The sequence below is a fragment of the Chlamydotis macqueenii genome, chromosome 5 (genome assembly GCF_036417535.1).
Source record: "Chlamydotis macqueenii isolate bChlMac1 chromosome 5, bChlMac1.mat, whole genome shotgun sequence".
NCBI classification, from domain to species: domain Eukaryota; kingdom Metazoa; phylum Chordata; class Aves; order Otidiformes; family Otididae; genus Chlamydotis; species Chlamydotis macqueenii.
Genome location: NC_141560.1, coordinates 5,666,377 through 5,692,706, shown reverse-complemented (window position 1 = coordinate 5,692,706; position 26,330 = coordinate 5,666,377). Strand labels below are relative to the sequence as shown.

Genomic DNA, 26,330 nt, shown 5'->3' with positions numbered 1-26,330 from the left:
GCAGCCATGTGCAGGTGCCACAGAGCCCCATGTGAGAGGGGACGGAGCCATGGTAGGCACAGGACTGGCTCTCCCTGCTGCCATAGCCTGCTCAAACGCCCTGCCCACACTTGCAAGACGAGGTTTGAGAAACTATTTTCCCCCCTATTCCACGTGCTTCACCATCGCTGCAAGCCGTCCGCGTTTCACATCCTGGCCGCCCAGGGCTTCTTTTTCACCCCAGCTACCCCCCAGTTGCCATGAAAAGCTGTGTATTGCGTAGGTAAATGTGAGGAGACACGCGGCGGTGTGCGGTGATGGAATGGCTGTTTCAAGAGGCCAGCAGCAGCACTGAGAGCTACTGCGAATCAAGCCCGTTTATTTTCTACAGCTTTACATATTTTCAATAGCTGCTCAGCCACATCCTTACGTATAACACAGGGCTGCTTTGAGCAGCGCTTGGGGAAGGGAGGGGTTGCAAATCAAATGTTGTTTCTGAGGGGGCTCTCTTTGCTCCAGGGTAGCCCAGCTTTCACTTATTTTTAATAAGTTTTCTAAGTTGGTTTCCAGCTGTGTAAAGAGGGAGCTGCAGAGCATGGCTGCGAGGGCTTAATGTCTCTGATGGCTGGCAGACACTGACAGTGCTGAAGACCTCTGTCCACCCATCCATCCCAAACCCAATAAGGCACAACAAACCTGAGCCACGGGACACTGGGGATCTGAGGACATCACCCAGCAGAGGACAAGGCTGCGGGATCATAACAGCACCTGGGAAGCCAGAGGGGAAAGGCCTCTGCAGCGTCCTGCCTCCAAATTTCCCCGGTCTGTCCCAAGAGACCATCCAAGAGGCTCCCTACCTGTTTTATCTCAAATCTTACAGATGTTCACAAGTGTGGGCAGGAGTCTCAGCCACTGGAGCACAGTGAATGTTGCTGTTTGCCAGAGGAGAAATGTTTCTGGAGAAAAAAAACCAAAACATAAAAGCAGTAAAAACTAAACCCATAGAAACAGGGTCCAGCTGCACCCAAGAGTGTAGAGAAGGAGACCAGAAATTTAAAAAAATATATATTCTCTGATCTATTTCACTGAGATTTTGACCATTTGGCCCCACTAAACCATGTTTAGAAAGTTATTTTCCATATGCAGTGAGATTGCTAGCCTAAATATTGGCTTGAATTAAAAGGTGATCGGCAACAAAGTGGAGAGACCTCAGGGTAGGAGCAGGAGTCCCACGAGCTGTGTCAGCTCCCGCGGTGACCCCTGGGCTGCGGATATCACACAGAGGGGTCTGCCGATGGCACGTGGAGAGAAATCCTCTCCCTGGACCAGAGGTACTTGTCATTCTGCAGATGCTCAAAGTCCACATGCAACTCAGATCCCCTTGCGTACCCCACCGTCTATTATGCCAGCATCTCCTCTGCTCTTCATCTTTTTGTTCTCCCAGTACAGAGCAGTCATTGCTGGAAGATGCAATTGCTATATTTCCATAGGAGGCATCCGTAGAAAATATCCTTGCATTGAATTTTGGAGTGATGCTGGAATTGCAGAAAGATCCGGCACCCATACTAAGCAAATGATTAAATATGAAAATGAGATTTTTAAAATGCTATTATTGGTCTTACATAATGGAAAGCAGTTTCCAAGGTTCTAGTTAAAAAGAAAGGAATCCAAATTAGACAGCCCCTTATAAAAAACCTTCCACTCTATTTCTTCGTCTGCTGAAATTCCCAAGTGCGATTTTTATTCTGCTGTCTTAAATGATTGTCTCCTTTTAATCATCAGTGAGGAAATTAACCTGCTGAACAAAGACACTTCCAGCATTTTCATATTTAGTCGCATAATAAAAGACAAACTTATGCTAAAACACCAAAATTGCTGCAAAACCAAAGGAGAGACAAAGACACTATGGGGCGGGGGGGAGAGGCATTTATCTGAAGCGCAGCAATGCACTAAATTTCTCTAAATCCCCATCTGCGCTTGTCATGTCCCATCCCCACCTTAGACAGAAGAGCAAGTCATCACTGCATCACTTCATTACTTTATTAGCCGTAAACACAGCAAAGACCCACGCCTGTAAAAAGCATGTTTGAGGGGGTAATTAAAGCAGAATAATTGCCCATCTTGAGGCTGCAGGAGGAAACGGAGTGCCAATCTGGTATTTTTATGAATACCAGAGCTCACCCAGTGTATTGTGACAGTGACGGCAACGGTGGGGTTCGAAGGGGGTCGCAGGGAGAGGGGAGGGCTTGGTGCAAAATTACTGCAGAGCGTGAGCTGAATTCAGGTGCTTGCTGGAAGCGTAAGCTTTTTCATCTTGCGTTGCTCGGCTATGAAGGTCCCCAGAGAGGTGAGGCGGCTGTGGTTTAATCAGAGTCATCTATTTGTTCTCAAGTGCAAGGACTCCTTTCTCTCGCACATTTGAGCAAGGTCATTGTGCGGTGCCGGTAATGCATGAACGCGCAGCGGCTCCCTCAGATTGCTCATTAGTATTCTGTACGTTACACGGGCTAAATTTGCCATTTCATTTAGAAGGCTCCTGTTTGCATTTTTCTTCCATATCATAGGCCTCCTCAGAAGAAACAGGTGCTACTGGGAAAGATCCAATAAGCATTTATACATATTTACAGCAAATACTGGACAGCGCTTTTTGCTTGAAATTCTAAATATTCAATGAGCAGCTCATTCTATGCATTACAAAAAGACAGAAGGGCTAATTTGGAATTAACGCTGTAAATATTTGCAGAAAATGAGGGGTAAAGTATGCCAGAATTGGAGAGAATGGCCTAGAGACATCGCGGGCCAGGGCCAGCCTGGACCTAGTGCTGGGTCTGGTTCAGCAGGATGCTGGGCTGCACCTGGAGATGCAAAGCACCACGGTCCTGCAGTGACCGGGCTGCATCAGTCCCCTGGTAAATCCAACACCCGGTCCTTACCATCATTTATTCCAAATGCCTAATGAATCAAGGCGCTAATGAGTTGATGTAGTTATGTATTAATTTCAGAGCAGACTCTAAGCAGGTACTTTCCTTCTTTTTTAAATAATTGGGGAGGGGTTTTTTTGCCGATATCGATTTCTAGGTCTAATTCATTACAAACCCCATCCATGCCATCAAGGGTGTCAGCTATTTTTGCTTTTAATTTCCTATCTCGAGCATTAATGTGTGCCCATGTTCTTATGGAGGCTGTTAAAAGGTAAACTCTTACAGTTCCCAGGCTCTGGTAATAACACAGAAAATACCGTTGTTCACGCCAGCTAGACTGGTGCCACAATTATGCATTGACTGCCTTGGCTTTAACATTGTATCACTTCCCGGTATTTGAAATATTCAGGGTTTTTTTTTTAAAAAAAAAAAAGTAAATAAATAAAAAATCTAGTCCCACCAGGAAACAGAGAGAAAGTCCCAGAGCCTCTAAGTGCTCCTTACAAAGAACTCCCTTAAAATCCTTCCATGGAAAAAAAAAAAAATAAAGGAAACTCAGCTAATAACAGTTTTCCACATAAATAATGTAGATTGTAACTGGCCTTTGGAGAAGTCTGAGCACAACAGAGGTCTCTTTGTAAAGCCGAGCACTGATTGCACGCTGCTGAGCGCTTTCACGATGATAGCTTTTCATACTACGGCATCTCAACCGCACTTAAAATTAATAACTCAGGCTGCCTCCTCCCAGACGTGCCCTGAGGTGGATGTAACCCCAACAGATGTCAAGTAAAAGGACCACAGGCCTTTCCCAGCAACATTTCCAGGGCTGACAGGCTGCACGAGCTCAGGTCCCTGCTGGTGTTCGCCTCTGCCCTTATACAATAATAAAGGGATTAGACGGCATGTCTACCTGCAATGGCAGGAGACGGGATTTGGTGACCTCGGAGGTTGCCCCTGGTCCTATTCCTTAATGAAGCAGTGAGATAAGCCCTAATGCACACATATCTTTGGGAGAGGAGATTGCTATTAAAGCCTCTTGCGAGGGCTTTAATCCCGGAGGTGTCTCTGCCGGGAACGTGGGCAGTCTCGCTGTGCAGAGCTGTCGCCAGGCCAGCCCGAGCAGGCTGCTTTGCCAGGCAGGACAGATGTTTTGACAAGATCTCCCTTCAAAAAAAAATCGGTATCCTCCTGTTCTCCCTGCCCCTGCCATATGACACATGTAAAAATAACGTGTTTTTTCCAGTTCCCAATGGGAAGATGCGGATGTAAAGCGGCACCTTTCAACCCTGGTGGCAGCCGGACTTTGGAGCAAAGCTGACCCACGCAAACCTCTTCTGCTGCACCATCCAGTTTCATCAGACAGTTTTTGGGGTGCTGGGGACTCCCTAGTCTCTTGTGTGAGATAAACACAGGTGTCATGGCTTAGCAGTGCAAGGAGGTCTGCACCTGCATCCTCTCCCAACAGCTCCTGTTTTCCTGGTCTTTAAACCTGTGATGCTCAGCTTTAGGTATCACCCTGTCTGAGGGATCGTGGTCCTCTTGGCCACCTGCACAGCTAGGTGGCAAAGAGCACGCCTCCTTTTAGGCACATAAGAAATCCCAAGAAGGCACAGTTTCATATCCTAAATGAGAAGTGGAACACTTAAATCAGAAGTTGGGGCCTGAAAGGAACCCAAGGGTCCCAGCTCAAGTGCTTGGCTTACAGCTGCATTTGGAAGGGTGATAAAATGAAGAAGAAATCCTTGCTAGAAATCATCATAATTTGCAAGCAGAGACAGATCAGACCTGCAGATGTGTGTTGAATTTATATGTTATTGCTACGAAGAAACTCTAAATCTAAAAGCTGAGAATAGCTCACTTCTAATTGAGAGCATGAACCTTGAAATTAAGCACAACACTGCTTCACCGAGAAAACCTCCACAAAGGAGCTCTATTTTCTGACAGCCAACATCCCAAATTAAACAGCTTCCACGTGTGTCAATAAAAGGCATTGGCTTCATTATTTGCAGTCCCCCAGCGACAATTTCTAGTCCCCTTTGGTAAATGTCATTATGGTTCCAGACAGACATCTGCACTGGGGGCAAATTGACCGATAAATGCTCCTTGCTGGGAAAGGAACTGGGGGGGGACGACAGGAGATTCCTGACGCTGCAGGCAGCTCCGCGAGGGCACGAGGTCTGGGCAGCCTCTCCCAGCTCCACATCACCTGTGCTGGTGGGGAGAGACCACGGGATCCACACAGGGCACTGGGTGAACTCAACCTGGGCCAACGTCCACCACAACAATGGAGAGAGGCTCCGGGTTTCACGGTTCCAGTTCTCCATCATGTTCACTCTAGGCTTTTTACTACTCTTTTCACGTTCTTTCCCCACTCTGTCCACAGTCTGCTTGGCTCTATACATAATTCTTCCTTTTTTTTTTTTTGTTCTCCACCAAAGTGAAGGTTATCAATGGATAACTGTGGAAACTGCTGGTGAGTTGTTCCCAGCACACTGCAGCTGTGAGCACACGTGGGGGAACTCTATTGACCCCAAATGGATCCTCTTGAGGAAACCAAAGGTCTCACCTGCAGCTTGTGACTCTTCTGGCTGGTTCTAGCACAGGACCTGCAGCTCTGGTGAACACCAGCAGCAAGACCCAGACCATGCATGGAGGGACATGCTGGATTCACCCATCTCTGAAATGACAGGTCCTTTTTCCTGCCCATCCCCTGGCACATGACTGTGTTCTTGCACAGCATCATGCAGTATATCCCAAATAAAAGTGCTGGACAGGAGAGAAAGAGCATATAATTTTGGTCCAGGACAGTTGGCAAGCCTTTTGCCTTTTTTTATGAACTCATATTGTGTTAAATGAACCCTCACTTGGGCCTCCCTCCCCTCAAACTGTCCCGCACTCAGTAAATCTACCTGAAGACTGAGCGAGAAAGAGAATTTAGTTCATTCCTCAAAAGAAAAAAAATCTTGATTTAAAAAAACCCTAATTGCTACGCAGTTGATTGGGGTTGCTGATTGATCAGCAGAACCATTGTTAACCTAGGTGCCTGGCCGTGACAGCAGACCTGCCTGACATGCACTGTGGCCACGGCATGAGAAAAGGCACAAGAAAAGCAGCAGGCTGACTCTGACCTCACTTTCTCCACTGGCCCAGGACTGCTCCCAAATTCCACTTGCATAACTAAGAGCAAAAGCAGGACCGACGTTTTCTGTAGCAAAATTGTCTTTGTGTTGAAAAATTACCCGCTAAACTCTGCTTTCCAGTAAGTGCCAGACTGCTTTTGTTCACTCCACCACTGCAGCTTTTCTTAGTTTATTATTTATGTCTCCTTTCAGAGGTTCCCACCTGCACCATCTTTATCAATGGGCATGAAATAAAAGTCAATAGCAGCTGTCCTGCTGGTCGAGTGGCACAGCAGCAGCTCTGGTGTTAGATCCCAGCCAGGAACTGGTGGACAACCCTGCTGAGAAAACAGGATGACTTTGTGCATGCTTGGTGGTTAACTCCAGCTCACTCTTCTGCAGACCAGGAGGTTTTGGTGGCTGGATGTGTAGGACGAAGGGAGCAAATGATGTTTAGAGATGTGGGGAGCTGGCTGCAAGGAACATTATAGCCAGCTGGTCCCAACTGTCCCTTCACCCCAATGCACCTCTGGTTCATCCCTTCCCAGCAGAGATCTGCTATTCCAAACTGCCAGCAACAGTGATTTCTACAGGCAAAATACAGGTGTATCACTATCCCCCTTACAAGTTCTTCCTCAGCTCCAGGGTTTGGAGCAAGCCAGTGTTGCATCTTATGGATAAATCCCCTATGGCACAGGGAGGCTGGACCTCGAGGTGCATGGCTCAACCTCCATGAAATTCCAGTTCAGCTTTGCAGAAGTATTTATGCTGTCACTTATTTCAAGAAAATTTATGTATGAAAATTTATGAACCACCTGGAAAGAGTGATCCTAAGTCTTTTAAAAGCAATGCTAATTGGAGGTATATGTCTTGCAAAGAGTGAGAAAAAGCAGAAAATAAATTTGGCTCCTGTTCCTAACAGAGACACCCAGAGAAGGTATTAGGTACTTCAGGTGCCTCCGATGCAGTACCCAAGGGTCACAGTTTAGCCCCACCCAGGGCCAAGCTGTGCAGTCTGTCACTCACCTCTCCCCCCTGCCACCCTCCAGGGAGAAAAATTGGTAAAGAAAAGAAGGCAAAACTCATGGATTGAGATGAAACAAAAAATAAATTTAAGATAAATAATAGAAGAAAACAAAAATGGAAAACAATTATAGTACAATAGCTCACAGCAAATCCTGATGCCTAGTTCCCCCTTGAGTAACAGAAGACTCCCACCAGCACCCTCCTCACTTATACACTGAGCATGATGTCACAAGGGATGTAACAGCCCTTTGGCCAAATTGGCCAAACTTAACCCAGCTGTTGACTAATTAGTAAACTGTCTCAGCTGTGTTCCCCAGCCATAGGCCCCACCAGTTCCAGTTCCCCTCCCAGCTACAGTGGATGTTAACTCTGTCCTAGCCAGAACCAGGACACCAACTCATCATTTTCAGGAAAACAGCAAGGTTTTGGCTCTCTGTGCATTTAAATTTTAGGTCAATCTGCTTGCCACCAGCTTCACCTCTCTCCCTTGGTAGTGTATTTATAGAGAAGTTGAGGGTAGACCAGTTGGACTGCAGGACAGTTACTGGCTGTGGAGACTGACTGCCCAAAGTGTTGAAGATAATTTGCACTGGTAAGATATTTGCATGGGGTTACACAGCAGTGTTCACCCCTGCGTGCCTTTGAGATGTCGGCACTGTTCTCCCGTGCACAGCAAAGCACATGGGTGCATGCTCCTGGCAGAGGCACTTGGGTGTGAGCCCAAAGGCTGAGCAAGCTGTTGGCCTCACATAGGCTCAAAGACACGTCTCCCTGCTACTGTCCACATCTTTTTCCATGTTTTGGTGTCTCGAAAGGGAGAACGTGGCTTTTGGTGGAAACCAAATGGCACTGGGTCCTGCCACCTCAATCAGGGACATTGCCCTCTCATTTATCATCTCCTTCCAGGAACACAGGGCAGTGGCAGAGCCACAATCTGATCATACCTAAGGGACACACAGACTGAGTCCCCTGTGCGACAGGAGCTCACAACAAGGGTCCCAAGAGACTCCCAAGTGTCTCCGGAGCCACAGCCAGTGCCAAGCATGGGGATAAATTAATCACAGCAAAACACGAAGGAGGCCATGGGACCATTCAGGAGGCCCCTCTTTGCAGATACGCTTTGCCCCTTTTCCATCAGTTTCATCCCTCTATGTGCTTATTTTTCCTCCCTCCCTGTGCCACCAGCCTTATGATTCAGCAGGAGCGAGCACAGCCCAGCTCAGACAGGGAGCCGCTTGCTGAAAACTGGCACCTCCTCTATCGATGGCATTTATTGCTAAGCACCGTCAGGTCCATCTGAGAACAGTGGAAGTAGCATGATTCCTGGCGGCTGCCAAGTTTTCCCCATCTTCACACCTCACCCCCAGCTGCCGAGGACTTTTCCCCAGGAGATGGCAGATTGCCGTGTTTGTGAAGCTTGGTGGTGCAAGTGGACTGGAAGGCCACCAGACCTGGGCAGGGCCCAGTGAAAGAGCTGTAGGTTGTATCTGAATCCAAGTAACTCCTCTATAACAGAGAGAATTATTGATAGCCAAGGTAGCTCATGGCTTCTAAACTGCATCCTTCCCTCTGAAGGAGGTTGCACATGTACCCTGTCTCCTGCATATGGAAATCTTTACGTGCCCCGCTCTGATTTATAGGGCTGGAAGGAAATGGGGCAGCTCTAAGACTCTCTGCCAAGTCTTACCCTCAGGGCAGGAACCAAAGCTGCAAGTGCTGGGCCCAGGAGGGTTCATATGTGCAAATTCAAGAACTCTGCAAGCAGCCAAAGGGAAAAACTTCCCTCATTATCAGAGAGAAGCACTGGCGTACAGCTGGGCTCAGGCAGGAGAGATGTAGCCTGCAGACACCTGATGCTGAAGGCACATCCTTCCCATAGCAGTTGTTTAGAGCACTAGTAATCGGTTTACCAGACATTATCCTCCTCCTCCTCACACCTACTAGCAGTGAAACATAGGAGAGCCTGGACACAACCTCAAATTCAAGCGGGATACATTGGCCTGAAAACCATCCACCACAGTTTGAAAGGCGATGGTCTGACAGGCTGTATCGATGGCCGGGGGGTGGAAATTCTCCATGGGAGGAAATCAAACCAACACCTCTGAAAAGGGCAAGGAAAGTATCCAGAGAGAGACACGGGTGAAAGACAAGACAGTGGCAAAGGTTTTCAGGAGACACATCCATCTGTGGGGGATTTCACCCCCATGTGCTCCTGGTGCAGAAGATGGGTGTACAAGACTCCCGGGACGCTGGTAAAAGCAGCATCCCCTCTCTGTCTCCAATTCAAAGAGCTCATCTAGCAAGGGCAGGCTCAGGATTTTGTAGCTTGTAAGGCTTAAGCATCCCCCCAATAATTTTTTAAAATAATGAAAAAAGCCTGATGTCTTATAAGGCAAATGAATAGCGCAGTTGAGATCGGTTTCTCATTCTTTGTACAACGTACTCCTGCACTTTCCTGTTCCAACCTTTGAAATAAACCTGTGCTGTATCTGCAAGAATCCCTCTGTCATTGCAGAGGAGCGAGAGAGGTAAGACTTACCACAAAAACTGATAACTTCTACAGAAATCACATCTTCCTCAACACTAGAGCTCAGTGTGAGAGGTAGAAGCAGAAAATGCTGAAAAATCTGCGACTGCACTCAGAGCTGCCAGGTCAGCAGCGCCCGCTCCTCTGAGTGCAAAGCTCACAAATTACCCCAGGGATCCAGGGAAGCCCTGCAGATCCCTGCTGAGGTCCTGCCTTTAAGGGAAAAGCCATGCTTTCCAGCTCAGTGCCTGGAAATGTGTGGACCACACATCTGAAGTTAGGGTCCCACCTCCTCAGCAGTCCTGGGCGGCAGATTGCACCAGCCTGGCTTTGGGCATTGGCCCTTGTCCCCGTCCCTGAGAGGATGGGGCACAGCCTGGCCAGGGATGGGAGGGGTGCTGCAAAATGCTGTGGTAAATGTGCAGAGCTCCTGCAGCGGCTCGCTGGTGACAGTAAAAGGAGCTTTGGCTTCAGGGCAAGAAGGACCAGGATTTCATCCCCCCAAGGAAATGATTCTGTTTAACTTCTGAGCTCTGAGCTACAGCAGCCCAGGCAGAGATTTATTTCCCGTGCTGGGACGGAGGGAGGTTTGTGTGCAGACTTCAGCCAGTTCCATTGTAAGAAGGCACTGTGTCTCAAACTTCCAATCTGCTGCGATCCATTGGCTGCCTCACTGCTGTAAGACTAGGAGTTTTGACATCTCCTTTGCCCAGCAGAAACCCTGTGATTTAACAAGGCAGAAAAGACATCCTTTTTCCCCCTTTTCATCCTACAAACTGAGACTCTGCAAACCAACGGGAGCAGCTACCAGCACTGCTGGGACTCTTGGTCTGTCTCTGTCTTGTGCCAGTATTTCTGACCAGCGTACCCACTGGAGGTCCAAAATCTGTGACCAGCATGGCCAGTCTGGTCTGGCAGGAGCTGAACATTAGCTCAGTCATTAAAGTTGCCTATAGTAATACAGAAAAACCCACTTGAAGGCGAGGAAGCAGCAAGGATCTGCTCCTTCATCTCTGCTCCTGGAGTAACGTCAAGCTATGGGCAGCAAGTGGGGAGCAGACTGCTGCGCCACTTAATCTGGGGATATATTTATAAAATATGTTTCCTCATCCCTCAGCCTGCCAGTCAGCTCTTGTGGTTTCTATAAAAATGGCTTGAGCTGCAAAGAAGCGGCTGTGTCCTCGGCAGCATTAACCCTTTCCACGCCAGCTGCCCTGAGCACGAACTGATCCGCCTGTCTTTCCCCAGCACACGCAGTGCACAGGAGCAGCTAAAACCCAAACCCTGCAGCCCGCATCCAGCCCTTCTCGGGCAGGAGAGGGTGAAAGAGGTAATAAACCAGCACATGGCAGACATTAGCTCTGTCAGTAAGTTCTGGATTCCCCTGATGATGAGAGGAGGAGAAAAGTGTAGACCGAGGAGAACATCTGTCTTGTCAGGACAGTTTTGTCAAGCCTTGACGTGGGGATTTACTGGCTGGGTCGTACAAGTTGGACTGCAGCTTGAAACAGCTTTCCCGTGATGGCTTCAGTTTTCTGGCTTCAGCCCCTATTCCTGAGCTCCCAGGCTGTTTCCAGCTTCTCTAGACCTGGGATAAGGTGTACAAGAGAAGTTCTTACTCCAGTACGTCACCCCAAATGTTCATGCCTGGAGCACACTCAAGAGCACCTCCCTGACTCTTGGGCAGCGGAGGCCAACGTCAAGAGCAGGTCATCATCCGTGGTCTCGGGAGAGACGTAGGAAGGCAGTGAGGTGGACAACAGTTAGGTGGGAACATTACAGTGACATAGCAAGCTACATTGCACACCTGGTAAAGAAATTATAAATCAGGAATAAAATATGAAGCACACATGAATGCAGACCCTGCTGCTAGTAATTTCCACTCTTGGCTCGACTACCATTGTTCTTTTTGCAGCTGCACACATGCAGTCATTACAGAGCATTTTGGCTAAACACATTTTGTCTTCTTTTTATGTCTGCCAGCTGACTCAAAGGTCTCCATGCAAGTGGTGTGCTCCATGATGCAATCCATGACACTTTCCTGGGGAGCTCTGGTTCCCATACAGCAATAATTGATTACAGAACACAAAGACATGCAAGATCCTCATCTTTCTTTGATGGAACAGAAACACAAGTATTGTCCTCATGAAAGGCTACACCTCTAAGCAGGAATAAACTGAGCTTTGGCTAACGTGATGAACTGGAGTCATCAATAAAAACTACCTTCCCTGTGGGACAATTTTCTGTCAGTGTAACCTGAGCACACACCTTGCACCTTCTTTCCTGATGTGAGATGTGCCATGCACAAGGTCATGCGACAGGGTTGTGTGCTTCTGATCCCACACATCAGGTGCAGCATGTCAGGGTTGGGGGAGAGGAAGAGAGAGCACAAGAAGGGGCTGTTTTCTGCCCCTAAAGCCCAAATGCAGGAGGGAGGTTGTAGCACAACAAACCATCAAAGTGGCCATAGCCATCAGAACACAGATCAGCCTAACCTACGAGGGGATGGCTAGGAAAGAGACTAAGCTCAGGGAAGCAGTCACTGATATTTCTCCACCTTCCAGCGATTTTCAGCACAAGGGTTTCCCAAGACAGATGTGGTTCCTGTGCAACTCTTTAGCAACTCTTGCATTAACTTGTTTAGCATACCCTGCAGCCCTTGTCAATTTTTTAGCATCTGTATCCACAGTTGGTTTTTCCACAGGCAACAGTCTATCATGGGAAGGTGCACCTTCTTTTTTTTTGCTCTGAGTTTTTCCTAGCTTCCTAAGGTACCTCCTAGTCTTAGTAGTGGAAAAGAGAGTGAAAAGGCAGTTCCATCCCATCCTGACAACGCCAATATTGTTATCAATACTTAAGGGGCAGCCTGAGCGGCACACACAGCACTCGTGAGGTTTATAGAAGGAACTTCTTCTTCCAAAGTAGATGTCTTAAGATGCCTGTCTAACAGAGCTAGAAGACATAATTGTCCTGACACTGATAAACACATTTGTAACCCTAATCCTAATTGCTCCATGACCTCTGTGATATTTCGTCATGGGAAGGCTTGCTGATTTAGAGTTCCCTCAGGTAAAACCGTGCCAAACTTCTGGTGAATTACTGTCAGCTCATGTTAAGGCCTTCCCAAAGGAACTTGTCCATTGCTAGCAATAAATCTCAACTAATGGAAGAATTCAGTCAAAATCCTGATGCATCTACACCTCAGAAACCAGGCTATTTGCAACCATTGCAAACAGAAACCTCCAAAATTGTGCAGGCAGTTTTGAGGCAAACTTTGGCCTTGACACACAAATATCAGGACAAGCTGGTGACTGGCTAGAGGACCCATGGATTTAGACACATGAAATCCCATTGCGGGAGCATGCCAGATGAATGCTCTTTTCCTAATTCAAACCTGTTTTTAAGCAAAAGTTTTGGACTCTTCAAGTGGCTGCAGGGTCCACTATTCTCCTGCTGCAATCACAAGTCCAGCTTTGCAGAAGTATCTTGATTCCCAGAGCTGGATTCACACTTGGCCTGTTCTTCTGTGACAAAATTCAGCTGTAAGAGCAAGGTGTCCAAATGCAGGCTTGGAGATGTTTTTGAAACCTTGGCTGTAAAAGTGTTCTGGAAAGTGACTTACTAGGGGAAAAAGGATAACCTTACAAAATCACTGAGACTTAAATATTAGAGCATCATTACACAGCACCATAAGCTCCCAGCGAATTAAGCGATGTGACCTCTGAGGACTGATCCGAGCCCACGGTTTTACACTGCCTCTTCACAGCTACAGGAATTGTCCCAGCCACAATGGCAAAGATTAATTAATATGTCTATCAAGCTTATCCGGCATTATCCTGATTAGTGCTAAGCATTTTCAAGGAGCCTTTCACACCCAAAAGTTTAAACCAACCCATGTTAGAGAGCAGAAGGGAATCAAACACCAGGAGAGCACATCTGCAGATGAACGCTGAGGTGTTCCCGCAAGGATGCTCATGCTGAGTGCTCACAGGCATTCAAATCAGGGCGCACCGGCAACAGCAGCTCTTCGGTGTCTCTGCTGCATTCGTTTTGTCTTGCATTGGTTTGTTGGGAGGGAATTTCTTTCTTCCTAGCTTTCTGCCTCCTTCTAGAACAGCACATTTCATCTCTGGGTCTTTCTTAGGAAATACTGTGATACTCCCAGGGAAATTCACTGGCCAATATCCAAGTTACCTGTTGTCCTGCCTTTATCCCCTGCCTTCTCATCCATTTTCCAAGACTACAGATAGCTTGTTGCAAGGAAATCTTATTCTTCCTGATTGTTTGGAGAGCAGCTAGTCTCAAGGTCACTTTTGTATATAAATCGCAGATATCATCATATTAGCACCACTATTCAGGCATTCAGAAACAAATCTAAATGGGAGAGCTCATCAATTTAGCTGTCTCACAGCTAAACCTCGCTATTATGCATGGCTTCTTTTCCTTACTGATGGCAGTACAGTAGATTCATTATTATTATTTTTAATTTGGTTATATACAACTGCATGGTGTCTTTTAATTGCCTTTTTTTTTCCCAATTGAGCAGCCAAGGGATATAAGCAAATTATATGGCTTAACAATTCTGTCGGCTGCAGACAGACTTGTGTGGCCAGCGTACCAAAGACACTGTGAAAACATTACCTTTTACTGGAAGTGTAAACTCAATAAACCCCCAGGAGAGCAATAAAAATGCAGTAGCCAGCAGATTTAACAAGGACATGCTCAGTGCACAGTGTAATCTTATTATGTGCTTAATGCCCAGTGGAATTACAGGAATTTGATTTAGCAACATCAGATTTCAGTTTCTCAAATTATACTGACTGCTTATAAATTAAGGCTGCGATTTGGGATAATTGCTTTTCATTTGCATTGGCAAAGCCCATATATTATATTTATTCTCACTACACTGTTTATATTTTTGAAGTGTCACGGAGCGTTGCCTTTGGGAGTTAAACTGGGGTGATGGAGAGCTTTCCTTTGCATCAACGACACTCATGTTACTTCCCCATTAAATCTGGGTAAATGTTCTACCCTGGTGATCTTTATATGCTTGAAAGGTCTATTTTATGGTTTCCCAAACCTGACTAAACACAGTGAAGGATGAGTGAGTTTCTGGTGAAGGACTATCCATCAGTTTGAGCTGGGATAGCATCATTGGAAAGCCAGTGATCTGCAAATGTGCAGTGAAGAAATAAGTGCAACAGTGTCCTCACAACCGTACCAACATCATACTCAGGAGTGTTTTCTCTTCACATGACCCTTTTTTTTTTTGAGCTCTGCCACTACAGTGTCTAAATGAACTGGAGAGAATGAGGCAGTGAGTGATTAATTACCTCTGGGGAGAGGAGCCGTGATGTCAGCAGGGCCACGGCTGAGCTAGCAGGTAACAGTAATGCTTGTGGGACTGCGGCGTGGATCAATGAACGGCTATTGAACTGCATGAGGACATTATGAGCACTTGGGCTTTGGGACAAATAATTTCATCTCAAGAGAAATGAATGAAATAATTAAATCTAATGGCATGAGGAAAGGGCACAGGAATACCGCTGGAAGAAGATAGGAAATACCTTTGCTGTTGACTTTAGCTCCATGTCCAAGACATCTGTATAATCTTAAATCTAAAATTTAATCTTAATCTTAAATCATCTCTCTGTGTAAACTATAATGTACAGTAGCATTACTTGATTTACTGAGGGTCATTCAGACCGGCTCATACAGCAGTAATTCCCCAGGATATTGGCACATCCTGGGCTGGAAAACCTTTCCTGCTCCAAAGGCATTAATAGATCATAACGAGTTGATTAAAAAATGAACAAGGTAACAATTCAATTAAGTATTGTACCACTGGGCAATAAACGTAGCTGCAATTGGCAAGCACATCAACAGACTGCTGAGCAAGAAGCACTTCTGTTTGCTTCCTGCGCGACACGTGAATCCAATGGCTCTCACCCAAGGCTTGGCGGGGGGAAAGTGTCGTTTAAGCATTTTTGCATATTTGCTGTGAAACACAGATATCATCCTTGTTTTGATGAAGTGAAACTGAACCAGCAAGTCCTTTAGCCTGTGATCAAGGTGGCAGATCCTCTGTAGATAACTCAGAGACAGCTACAGAATTTCCCTGACTCCAGACTAATTTGGAAATTTAACTTGTTCCTGAACGGTGTTGTGTAAAATGACAATGAAGTCCTCTAGCATTTTCTCAGACTTCAGCTCATATTTGCTATGGGAACAACAAAAAAAATTGAATGCTACCCCAGTATCTAGGATGGTGGAACACTGGCAGAGGTTGCCCAGAGAGGTGGTGGATGCTCCTTCCCTGGAAACATTCCAGGCCAGGCTGGACAGGGCTCTGAGCAACCTGATCTGGTTGGAGATGTCCCTGCTCTTTGCAGGGGGGTTGGACTGGATGACCTTTAAATGTCCCTTCCAACCCAAACTATTCTATCATTCTGTGATTCTATTATCTGCTGTGGCAAAGCTGCTGCCCAGGGCTTTCCTGTGGTGCTAAGAGCCTTTTCCCGAGATTAATAAGAGGTTTGGACACTATTTCTGCAGCCCTTAGTTCCTCCACAGATAGATATCTCTACTGGTGGTTATAATACCATCAGTCCCATCACATAGTCCTTGCTGGGATCAGCCCATGCCACCCTCACCTCTTCCGAGCCCTTGCAGAGGCAGGACACCTCCTCTGGCTGCATGGCCACAGGAAGGGTTCCCTGTGGCTACACAGAGCCCCAGTGTCCCTGTAAAGCCTTGGAGAGCCTAACCAGACATGTTCAGAGAAATATCTGCTCTGGAGCTGGTCTTTCAAAGCACGGAAGGGTTCACCTAAAACTGGCAAGAGAGAAAACCAAAATGCCACGCTACTGCTCAGCGCTTCCTGGCAGCTGAAGCCAGGGAGACCCATTATAGCCCTTTTTCCATTTCTCCAGCTCTGGTTCCCAGAAGGATTATGTTCAGAGCTGTGTTTCTGGCACTATTTCACGTGTGCCTTTAATCTGCCCCATCTGCACTTTGGGAGATGCGGTTCAGTTGCCTTTCCCAACCTAACGCCTGACAAATTTATGTGTGTCGGTTCTGCACAGCCATGCTGCACTGTGCTGTTAACCTTCATTAAGATGCTTTAATAATTGAATAAATGATGTGCCAGGCATGCAGTTTAATCTCAGAGTGTAAGAGAAGAGGGGACAACGACATCAACTGCAGCTTTGGATTAAATATCACCGTAAATACCACTAAGCAGGTATCACACAAAAACACCTGCCCTTGACATTAGAAAACACGCTCAGCCACACTGAGAGGGGAATACACCACATAATACATTACATCTTATCTGCATCTCAGTACCATTAAATGAGCATGGTTAATGCTTTAATAATCTGCCAGGGAACACTGTGGGCTCTGTATTTGCGCTAACCCATGAAAGAGGAAGCTCTCTCATCTGGTGCCCCGAGCAAGATGAAATACCAGGGGCTGCCCTTGGAGCAGAGAGATTTTTTTTTTGTGCAATGACATAGAGAGGATTCAGGAGGAGCCATTTCTGTTACTGGTGATACTTGGAAGAGTGACATCAAATTAGGGAAGGAGGACAATCTCACAGAGATGCCTATTTATCCATGGAGGGGGGATAAGGGATCCCAGGGGAGGAGAGGATGTGTTGGGGAAGCATGTGAGAAATGAGGAATGGACAAAGGGCCCTCCCCCTATTAATGCCCAGGGTATCTCAGTGTATCTCATGGACCTGTCTGCTGCTGAGCAGGTGGCCATGTTCCAAAACTCTGGACCCCATGATGGCCATGGGTGGTTCTGGTTCCCATAAATGTGTCTATCCACTTTAAATGTATTTATAATTTTTGGCCTCTACATTTTAGTGTGCAGCCTGTGCCCTTCCTGATGCGTACCATAAATAAATACTTCCTCACGGTTTTGCAGGTCCCTGACATCCTCCCGGACACGTGCTGGGCGATCCTTTCAGAGGGATGGTGTGTCGGTGAGAGCTGGACTCCACACCCTACATGGCTTCACAGATCTCCATCACACCTCTTTCCAAAGCTTTCACTCTGTGGCAGTTTATAATAGATCTTATCCTTTTAATCAGCGAGACTGAATCCACCAGAATCATTCAGAGCCTCCTTGCTTGCCCAGGTCCAAAGCTAGGGAAGGCTGGGTAAAAAAGACGCTTTGGGCCAGAGTGGGTTTGTTTGGTTGCACACAGCAGGATGAGGACATTCAGCCTGCCAGAACTCACAGGGCAGGTTGGAGATTAATTTTCCAGCTTTTAATTTATCCATCTCACCCAGGAGTTCAGTGTTTTCCCTTCTTTAAATAAATATTTTTTTTCTTATGCTTATAATTTTTGCATTGTAATAAAACGGCTTCAAAGATCAAAAGCTCTTGGGGGGTCTTTCGGCACCTTCAGGAGTTTAAAAAAAAAGCTGGGTTAGAGGGGGGCAGCCCTGCTTCCAAGCAGACTTGCGTGCACACATGTTTCCAACCGATGCTTTCCTTTTGAAAGCAAGCAAGGAAACCAACTTGAAAGTCAGTAATGTCCCAATTTTCTTCTGTGGGACAAAAAACTCTAATGAGGACTTTTTTGTTGGAAGATTTGAGAAGGCAAAATCCAGAGCAAAAATCCAGGTATGACGCTTTCCTCCTTTGCATTTGCACCTGCTAGCAATCAAACTGGAATTTGCTGGTATCTAATGCTTCCTGATCCCAGTCAATTTACTGCAAAAGAAATTCCAGATGCAGGCATGAAACTGATTCTTGAACTGTCCCTGTTGGCAGCAAAGTTTGGGTACCGTTTCTGTTTATTTGCCCATTGCTAAGGCTACTGGTCCTGCGAAGGAAATGAGCAAAAGCCAGCAGAAACTAGTTGTAAGATTGAGCTGTGGAGAGAAAAAAAAAAAAAAAAAAAAAATCAAAGTCCCTTTGGGAAAAAATGCTGGTGCCATTGAAATCCACATCAAAACTTCCAGTGAATTTAACAAGGGCATGTTTAGGCCCTGTGCCTAGTTCTGCTGGCAAAGGAGCATTATCAGTAAAATGCTAAAGACCCCAAATGGGGCCTGATTTCAACAAGAAACGCATATGCAAGGCTCCCCATTCTACCTCTAATTTTGAGTACTGCAATGGGTGATCCCAATCCAAACTGGGAAAGAGAAAACTAAAAGTACAAAAGCCATTTCACTCCATGTTTAGAAAGAAGCTGGCATGTCTGAAGCACAGATGTAGATCGAGCTATGCTTACCCAGCAGAGTTTTCTTAGTTTTACAAACCCCAGCAGATTTTCTGCCGGGACAGGATCACTTTCTGCCTAGTTTTTGGACGATGTGGGAAGCCACAGCCCTACTGGTGTTTCTGTCACCAGCATAGAGAAGGGGAAGCCCCAGTTCAACTTTGGCTCCCATGGGATACATTTTAGAGTGTTTAGGCTGGGTGTTACATCCTCCCATATCATTCCTTTACCTCCTTATTTATTATTTAGGAACCTGGCCCCATGTCTCCTGGCTTTCCCCTATGTCCAGGGAGGGGACAGCCAGGCTGGGCACACATGGCATCGCTGGCCGCAGCTGAGGGCTGACGCAGGAGGTGCAGCATGCGCTGGGGGATGTTAGAAGATGGAAGAGGACTGCTGTCCCCAGCCACATCTCCTGGCCCCGCTTCCAAGGGGAAGAGTCGGCATGCCGCTCCGGCAGGCAAGCAGCCCCTCCGTTATCTCTGAGAGAGGCTCTGGCATCTTGGTGGGGCGAAACAGGGAAAACAAACCACTTGCTCAGCCTGTCTCCAGAGGGGTTAAGTGTGAAGTTTAGATTAAACAAACCGTGTAATGAAATGTCTTACATTCCCATTAACAGAAATCATAGATACAATCAGGAAGGATGAAGTACAGGGTCACATTTCCCTCTCTGGCACCATCCCTTTTTTCTCACACTCACTCTCGTGCACCACGCACACTCACACATACACAAATATGCAACCTCGCTCCTCCTGGCATGTTCCCCTGTGCATTTTTAGGTGGGATGTTCTTCCTGAGCGGCAATCCACTGCACTGCAGCTGTGTCAGGGGCAGTGAAGTAAAACAGTCCAGCCTGCTTGGGATTGCCAGGGCTTCTAAAAATAATCTAGGACTGAGCATTTAAAAGTTAAAATCCAGGTGAGTACAGGTCCTTCACATTCGCAGCTGGTTCTGCAAGCTACCGTCCCCCCTGAATGTCCCCACTGCCCTCCGTGAGACCTTGCTGCACATCCTTCATCCTATTCCTCTGTTGGACCACTCACCTTCCAAAAAGCCTCTCCAAAAAAATTTTACATGTCTAAGCCTAGTTGTTTTCTTGGAGTAAACACTTTTGAAGTGGAGAAGACTAGGCAGAAGAGAGGTTAAAACATGCCCTCGCCATGCCCAACAGTCGCAGCCTTGCAGGATGTCCCCACCGTGCCCAGCTCCACTTGGGCAGCAAAGAGCCGCCCACACGCACACTGGGAACAAGCAGAATTAAACAAATACCATCTGCCACTGCTGCCGTCAGACCAGAGCACCACACCACAAACACTGATAGAGCTGATGAAATGTCAGGAACACGGCAAGACAATATCGTGTTCACGAGCTCTAATCTTGTTGCAGCTATGCTGGGCAGTTGAAAAGCTTTTATTCGGGCAAGAGAACTGCAGTTGCCCGTAAACAGACATGCAGATTTTCTGTATTTTAACTTTTAGAGAAGTTAAATTCCCAGTGAAGGTCATTGGCTTTAGGCAATGGCGTTTTTAGGGAGAAAACCTGATTGAAGATGATTTAGTCAAGTCTGTGAATGAGCTAGGGGCTCCTTATTTAGCCCATGACAGGAATTAGTAAAACTGTACACTTCCACAGAGGAGTGAGAAGGTTAAAATGGCAACCTAGGCTGTTATTTCCTAACTTCCAAGCATTTGGAGAAACTGCAACCTCTGTCTTGCTCAATATTACAAATATGACAGGTATAGGACTTGAATGGATGAGGTATGACTTCAAGAGCAGCTCAGACATCTAGTGGCCACCCAGCCCCATCTCCCTCAAGATGAAAGGACCAGATTTTCCAAAGGCAAAGGATCCCAGACAATTCCTAGAAAAGCAGCAACTCTTATTGGTCGTTGTTTATCTGGAGCTCAAATTCCCAACCAGATTCCCAAGCCAGACCCAGAAAAATCACTTCTGCTGAAAAACAAAAAGTCCTCAAAAGTTCAGAAGAATTCTTGTGTTTTACAGGAGCACAAACCCAAAGACATATTAGCAATGTCAAAGAGCAAACATTACTCAGATTAGCAGGAAAATGGGAAGGGTGTCCTGGTCCGATGGACCCATGGTGGTGGGACCTTCACAGCTGTTCCCAAACACACTTCTGTGCACAACCCCCTGCGTGGCCACAGGTCTTCTTGCAAGAGCTGGGAAGCACAAAATGTTCATTTCTCTCCCAACAAGGCCACACACAGGGCATCTAGTGACAGACATCATCCCCTCTGCCCCTTTGGCAACTGCTGCTGTGGTCACGAACCATATTGGGTTGAGCATTGTTTTTAGCGTTGTGGTTGCTGCTCTCATTCACTTTAATGGAATTTTTTGTCCAGCTGAGAAGAGAAGATGTGGTATTTGGCCTGCTGTGCACTCACCTCTGCTGATTTTGAATCAAAGCATTTAGCAGGACTATCCTCCAGCTCAACTGGACTTTGCAGGTTTCCATTTTCACCACAAACACAAACACACCCAAGTGCAAAAACATCATTCCCCATGCCTGCCTCTTTTGAGCTGCCAAGGTCAGGGGGGAAGGCAAAATCCGGTGTGGCAAGCAGCCCCTTTTCATCATCTGATACTGCATTTCCTAAAGCTTCAGCGGTGCTGTTACACATCAGTAGCAGATCTGTTCAGCTGGGGTTACAGGAAGGTGGTTGTGTTCAGGGTACAAGGGCCCTTCTGCTTTCCAGCCAAAGAGCTCCAACTAACAAAAACATTGCTGGCAAACCATGTGTTAGCAACATATTCCTGGTATGATCCGACCAGATTTATTGTTGGCAGGATGAAAATTTCAGCAAGGCACGATATGATTTTTTCAAAAGACCACACCTAATTAGCTGCAGTTAAAGTAACATTCATTAGCTCTTTTTCCACAGCAGAAATTAAACAAGTCCATGCCAAGCAAGCAGAACTGAGATTTATTTTTTTTCTTGATTGTCTTCTGCATCCCAGAGACTGAATTTTGCTTTTTGTTTCTAATGAGTTGATTTTTCGCAGGCTGTAGCAGTCCTTTTTGACTTCATATCTTCCCCAAAAGTTCTCCATGCAGAAACTCTCCACCATTTCCTCAGGGAGCTCTTCCCAATGTCAACATGCGAATACTGAGATCACAAACCCCGTATCCAACCCACTTACTCCAATAAGGAGAATAGAGAAGAACAGCATCCCCTGCATCCTGCCTTTTGGTACCTGTCCTGTTACGTTGGAGTTATCCCCTTGTAGGAAAGGACCATTTTGTTAATTGACCTAATTGTAGTGTGCAGGGATAATCCTTTTCTTTCTAGGGAGCTGTATCTCCCCCGAGCACAGTCTCTCTCCAGCAAATCCTGCGTTGCATCTTGGTAGGAAATGCTACATCTGGGTGCATTTGTCACTATACAAGAAGAATGAGCTGCAAAGATGATTTATTTAGTCCCAGATAACAAACAGACACCCCACTGCTAACATCCCTAACAGCATGTTCACCCTCCAGTAAGTTACAAAGAAAACACTTGTAGATTATCACTTCTGTCTAAATCTCATTTGGTAGCTCCATCGCTCTCTCTCCTAAAAAGCCCCTGCAGCCCTTTAAAATGATAATTAATCTCTAAATGGCTTTTTCTTTTTTTTTTTTTTTTTTTTTTACATCAAACCACCATTTATTCTTTCTTCTTATTCTCCTATAGGTAGGAGAAAGCTGTGCTCCCAACAGGTAAATGGAAAAGATCTCCTATGCATGGCACCTGACAGGCCTCACATTTCTCCCCCATCCCTTCTCCAGGATGTATTTTGTACCGAGATGCTGGTGCAGGACCTGGACACTCAGCTCCCGGGCTGAGCAGCCCTTTGGCCAGGCAAGCCATTTCCTGAGGGAATAGCATGAGCCCTCACGGTATGGATTTCGGATTTCAACGGAGGTCCCACTGGACGCAGGCATAGCGAAGTAATTGCTGTTATTTGGATGCAATGCAGATGTCTGTAACCATTTGGGACGCTGATTGCTGTGACTCAGTGCAAGGTCCTCAGCCAACTGATAGCATCATAGCGAAACAAGGATAATAATTTCTGATTGCTACAAGGTACTGCAACAAAAGCCATCTCAGGGCTGTTGTTCCATTTTGGCATCTGCTTCATGCAGCATTACTCATCATCTACAGAGACCTCCGAGTCTATTAAGCGAAGAAGTTGAAGACACAGTCTTTTCTAATCACTATACCACCAGCGTGCCTTGAGGAATGAATACTCAGCCCAGCTCCCCTGTCCCCACCCAGCCTGTCCTCCACTCCTCATGCTGAATACAGTAACTCTGCCAGAAAATGTTGGCATGCATCAAATTTGGTGGGGCCTGGAATCCAAGCCCCTAAAAGAGAAAAAGCCAAATATATGTTAAACAATAGAGACAAAAGAGTGTGCTGCAGCTTGGAGGCACGTAGCATTCCCCCATTAAAACTCAAACATCAAATAAATTAGTTATGTATTACAACAATAAGAACTAAACCTGGTCTTAAGGCATCCTAATTGAAAACAGACCTGGGTTTGCACTTCCTTTGTGGCCCAGGTGGACACTCATTGTCCCATGAACATAATGAGGGTGCTACAAAGGCTTTTCCCCAGCCCTGCAGCCCCTGCTCAAGATCATAGCGGCTTGCTCAGTTTGAGAGCTTTCTTCCTCTTGTTATACAACGCAGAGAGAGGAAGTAGGGGTTGTTATTGCTCCAGTGAGCTTGGGCTTTTGATAATATTAAGCTGTTTAGGTTGGATGTGAAACCTGACTTTGTTGAGAACCATATGGTGCTTAAAAGATGTTGCTGCCTTGCAAGTCTGCAGGGTGGAAAACAGGGCCAGATTCCACAATATCTGCAAATTATCAAAGCTGTGAATTTAATGAAGGAGGAAGAAAGATTAAGGAAGTTCTGTCTTTGGTGGCAAAGGTATAACTGAACATGGGAATACCCAAAGGGGAGAGAAGACGCTACTGCAATAAATTACGGAACATGCTTAGGTGTAGATTTAACTATGAGCAATAAGGATACTTTGAGGAGCTCAGAGCCCACAAGCCTTAAGCTGAGACACTCACCTCTCACAGGACAGAGGGAACATCATCGTCATAAGTCTTTGATAATTATCATGATCACAGAATCATAGAATGGTTACGGCTGGAAGAGACCTTCAAAGGCCATCCAGTCCAACCCCCCTGCAAAGAGCAGGGACATCTCCAACCAGATCAGGTTGCTCAGAGCCCCTTCCAACCTGGCCTGGAATGTTCCCAGGGATGGGGCATCCACCGCCTCTCTGGGCAGCCTGTGCCAGTTTGACCATCATGATTTTGAAAATCTTACTTGATAATGATTATGATCAATAGTGATCACTTGCAATATTTTAAAGCTCATCTTTTATTATAACACAGCATTTGCTGCATCAGGGGTTCAGACCTTGGTATGTGACACTTCATCCTGAGATCGTACTGCACTAGAGGGATCTCAGTCGAGATCCATGGGACCAGCACACAACCAAGATGATCTCTCAAGAGTGCCTACTATTTTCTGCCTCTTCAGCAGTGCTGTACATAGTTGGTGAAGTGCTCCAGCATCCTTCAGGATGAAAAGTGTCATGTAAGTGTAAAATAATACTGTTAAATCTGAGAGGAAAATATGCACTCATAGCCTGAAAGCATTCTCCACGATGGCAGGAATCATCAATCCAGACTTCCTGAGAGGCAATGAGAAGCATGGGAGTGGTTCTCCCCAACATGCTCAAGATTATATATTATTTTTCAGCTACATCAAGGACTTCTATAAAAAAAAAAAATTAAAACTCAAAACAACAAACCAAAAAAACACCAAGGCTTTTTAAAGGCTTTTTAAAAATTCTCTTTTAATTTATTCTATTCATCTCAGGAAAGGCAGAACTACTGCAAGAAACACCTTTGATGTAAGGAAGTCTCTACGACAGAACAGGGGCTGGCAGCTGAATTCATTGCCTTCCATGCCTGGATTGACGGGAAAGCCCTCAGGGGCTGTGACCAAAAGACAGGGATGACATCTTACAGCTCAAGCCTTCCAAGAGGTGGCACAAAAATCAAGACTATTCAGATAGTCATATTCGCATCTACATCCAGCCCTGACAGTACGGCTGCTGAAGGCAATGGCTCAAGCAGGGTGCATCAGCTCCTGCCAAGCCACTGCGTTCGTTGTCCTTTGCTGTAGCAAGTCACATGATATAACCCCATGGAAAAGGCTGAACTAAACCCAGCCCCAATATTCTGCTCTGTCAGACTACAGTTCCAGTTCTCCAAAGGTTAAATATCATCTCCTAATGGACAGCCTAAATTACTGGTGGTCTATTTGTGTCTGCTCGTTCCTTATGTCCAATAGTTCTAATATCTCCCTCTCATGCTGGTGTTCAAGCCTAGATACACTTGCGAAGTGAGTGAGTAAATGTCTGCCCAGCCCCTCTTTGGCAACACCAAACTACCTTAAGGCCTTCTCTGGCGTAGTGTAAACAGGTCCCAGGAACCCCAAGTGATGGACTTCCTACAGCTACAATCCCACCATTTTGCAATCCTTACATTAAAAATTGTCTAGTTTTAGACATTTAGTCTAGATGGCCACTGTTACAGGTTAGGCCTAGTTTGTTTCTTTCCTTTTTGCAGCAGCTTTTGACACTTGAAGACCGTCTGGACATTTCAGTCTTTCTGGACCACGGGTTCACCAGCTGGTTTACTTCATTGCTTTCTGCATTGCCCCATGTGCAATCCTCCCATTTGAACTAGCAAGAGACAAGTTACTGTGAGCCAAGTAGAAACCCTTGCCCTTCATTAACACTGTCGTCCCTTTCCTGCCCCTGGTTTTATTTCCCACCATACACTCAGCCTGAACTCTGCTCTAAGCCAGATAAACCCAGCTCTTCTCATTATTCTCTGCCCTTCTGATTCCTAGACCTCCAGGCACCTGTTTTCCACACCAGACTTCCTAATATTTCAGGACTGTATTAAGTGCTGGTACCCACAGGCATCTCTTTTCCCCTTGTCCATCCTAAGTAGCAAGCTGGTCCCTTACAATGAGTAGTCCCATGACTCTGCACAACGCTCTCCCATCCCAGCACTCTCCCTGCCCTCTTCCAAGACACCTACCCCTTCCCAGAAGATGCTCCAGGACTCTGTGTCAGGCACATCTCCCCAGCTCATGCTGTCCAAGGTGTCACAAGAACAATCCACTACTTCTCTCTTTTAGACATTTTTATATCCTCCCCTCCTCCAATTCTTGTGTTGTTCTCCCCCTGTCAGCTCACCTAGTAATTTTCACAGAGCACTATGTCAATTACTTCACTGAGTCCAGCTAGGAAATGCCATAGATCTAATCTATGTCTAGAAAAATCCATTATTTTATCAAAGATAACAGATTGATACAACACGATCTGCCTTTGCTAGACACAGGTTGCATTCTCTCCAGTTTCCTATTTACCTCCATGCTGTATTTTTCTCCCTGAATGTTCATTCATATCCATATAATTGG

General features: G+C 46.2%; 1 long non-coding RNA gene across 1 annotated transcript in view; it reads left to right on the top strand.

Moving 5' to 3' along the window:
* Positions 1-26,330, top strand: part of LOC147600436 (uncharacterized) — a 759,986-nt gene that overhangs the window by 333,875 nt on the left and 399,781 nt on the right. The window lies entirely within an intron of this gene.